Raw genomic sequence first — 3297 nt, forward strand, 5'->3', positions numbered from 1 at the left:
CAATAAATTTACATATCTAAAGGGAAGATGGGTGATGAGTCAATTTACATATTTTTAAAATAGTAAGTCATTAAAAATTCTGGCACTTGAAGCAATCATCTGATTTGGAATTATTATGAAAATATCTTTTATACTAGTGGAGCTACTCATCTGAGAAATAGGGATAGACAGTCAGCGAGCCTATATTCTTATTTTAATATAATAAAATGATAGAAAATTGAAAAAAATACAGAAAATTCCATTTAGTGATCTGTAGAGATCACAGTGCTTCATAACTGTGATCCTAGATTAAATCCAAAACTACCTCCCTAATTACATCAACTCCTAATAATCTAGGTGAAGTTCACAACTGGTCATTCCTATGATCAGGAGGCCCAGCTTATAGCTATGGTGAAGGTAGGACCAGAAATGTTCCATTTTCAAATGGATACCAAATACCAAACAATTTTACATCATCCCCACTTCCGAATGGTCCAAGAAAAATCAGATTGACTACTCCATTGTTTTAAAATTATTCACTAGTGCACTGTGTTTTTCATCTTTGTGAGGTAGGATGCAAACTGCAGGGACGGGCTTTGAGAGAAAAGTTAAGAGAGTGGGTGAATGAAGGGATCCTCAGAGCTTCAGCTGAATAAAAACAGACTGAGTTATATTCATACCTGGTGTCACTCCACTGCAGTTTACACCAGAGAAGAATCTAGTCTGTTGTGCCTCCTAACTTTGCTGCATAGTCAAACATCACCATTGTATTTCAACACCCTGCTCACAAACACTAGCATACTGTCAGCACTTAAATACAAAATATATAACATCCACCATTTGAACGCAGCTTGTGCTGCTATTTAACAGTACACAGAAACATGACCTAATACTCCAGGCCAGGAGGTAAAGAAAGATGCTGCTGCTGAGCAAAGTTATGAGCAGCCGCAGAGATGCTGGAACTGCCTGTCTTCAGAGCCAGGAAGATAACACTGCATCGAGTTACACTCCAGTCACATTTAGCAGGTGATCTTCACAATCAGAATGAAAGCTTAAATGCTGCAGAAAATAATTCTCACCAGGGAAGAAGATTTGTCAGACCCTGATTAAGTTATCTTCACTTCAGTATGTGCGTGATCCTTCACCACTAAAATCAATCTGCCTCATTGGAGAGTTTTAAGAACAGGTCAGACAAACACTTATTCGGGATCATCTAGGTATACTTAATCCCGCCTCAGTTTGGGGGATGGACGAGAGAACCTCTCAAGGTCCCTTCCAGCCTTAAATTTTGTAAGATTCTGCAACTTAGTGGGTTTTTTGCCATTGACTTCAAAGCTAGGAGCAGCAGCAGTAGGTTTATTGTGTTTAGATTTTAATCTAGGAAAAAGAAGAAAAAAGCCTAGATCTAAAAATAGAGCTGAGAAAAAAGATGTTTCTAAGCCATGTTCCCTTCCCTCCTCCCCCCAACAATGTCTTCCTCTCAGCTGGCATCATTTTGCAGCTTCCTTGCTCTTGCATCTTCTCCGTCTGCCTTGACAACTGGTAGAAAAATAACAGACTCAGTATTAAAAAGGATCCACTACAACTCACTTTCTGTGCATTCTGAGAAATTGAGTATTCTAACCAGTCAAGTGATAAGAAATTAAAAAGGATACTAATGACCTAGACTCAAACCTTAGACAGTCATGTTTCCAAACAGGATGGTTTGTCCAAAATGTTGATTGAAGGTATGCCAGTGAGTCAGGGATTTTGCAGCGCTCAGCTGATGGGTGTGACTTATGGCTATCACTTGATGACCCACAGGTTGAGAATGGCTGTGCTAGAGGATACTGTACTTGAGTGCCTCGAAGGCTCAGTATTCTTTATCAGAATATTAGGGTGTCTAAACATTTCCTATGATTGCTAACACTAGTTCATCTGCACCAGCATTAGCAACGCTGGGAGTCCTAGTGCAGCCAAAGGTCCCACAGCTGCAGCTGTTTTTAACGCCATGCCTATTCCACCACTCCAGAGCAAGTTTAATAGACATGGTGCTGAAAATGACTCCAGCGGCAGGACCCTTCCCTACACTAGAGCTCCCAAAGCTGCTCACCAATGCAGCTGAAGCAGAGTTAGCAAGAATAGGAAACATTTAGAAATTTTCTCCAGTGCAGACAAGGGTTATGAGCATTTTGGCATTGGCTTCAATGCAATCAGGCTTCTACTGCATCTTTGTTAAGATCCAAAGGGGTTCATAGGCATACGCAGAGAGCCAAGGCTACCACCCCATCATTAATGGGCCAAACTGCCCTGATAGCATATGGTTCACTAAGCACTATGGCCCTGATCCTCAAAGGTATTCAGGCTCCTCTGACCATTGATTTCAAATCCCGATCCACGTGGCATCCAAAGGCACCTGGGGATCTGGTCCTATGTGATACAACAATCAGGCATAGCAAGGATATATCTCTAATAATGTACTGAAGTTTATACTAATGTTCTTTCTCTATTTAGACCTGAAGAAAGTGTGCATAATGGGGACCATGGGAGGACAATTTTGTTCTGACAGCCAATCAAGCAAATTAGTGTGAATTACTTGGCAATTCATCAAACAGACCAAAGAGGGCTCTTAAATAAATAAATAAATGAATAAAAACCCTGAAGGCGGCATGTGCCTGGACTGGATTTGTCAGATATTAAGTCCTCTGGACAATATAGCAGAAAACATTAGCTCAGTATTCAAAAGAGCGCAAATACAGCAGGCAAACTGTCTCCTGTTCTTGTCCAGCAATTTGACAGTATTCCAGAAATCTTTCAGACATTCTACCTCACTCTCACTCTGGTGTTCTGCACCCTTTTGTCATTCCACCATGCTCCAGGATTGCAGTGCAGACAGCATTTGCATGACACATATTGAGTCAACTAATATCTCCAGGACAGCATAGGAATTGTGGGATATATTTACACAGGAGCATTCATCGTCCTGTTTTTCCCTCCTCTCAGCAGAAGACTAGAACAGTCTCTGGTTCCTAGGGTGAGCCAGATAGCAAGTGTAAAAAGTTGGGACCGGGAGTGGAGGGGTTAATAGGCACTTACATAAGACAAAGCCCAAAATATCAGGACTCTCCCTATAAAATCGGGACATCTGGTCACCCTACTGGTTCCCAACCTAGCTTTCTAACTTTTGAGACTGCATTCATCACCACAGTAGCTGAGTACTTTTTCATCAATGCTATGCAAATGTTAGTAAATTGGCTTATCTGCCGGAAGGTGTACGTGGCTAGTATTTTCTCCCATGTGTGGCCCTTTATATCTGGGATGATGCAAAACCTGTACAAT

The sequence above is a fragment of the Lepidochelys kempii genome, chromosome 2, assembly GCF_965140265.1.
Source record: "Lepidochelys kempii isolate rLepKem1 chromosome 2, rLepKem1.hap2, whole genome shotgun sequence".
NCBI classification, from domain to species: Eukaryota; Metazoa; Chordata; order Testudines; family Cheloniidae; genus Lepidochelys; species Lepidochelys kempii.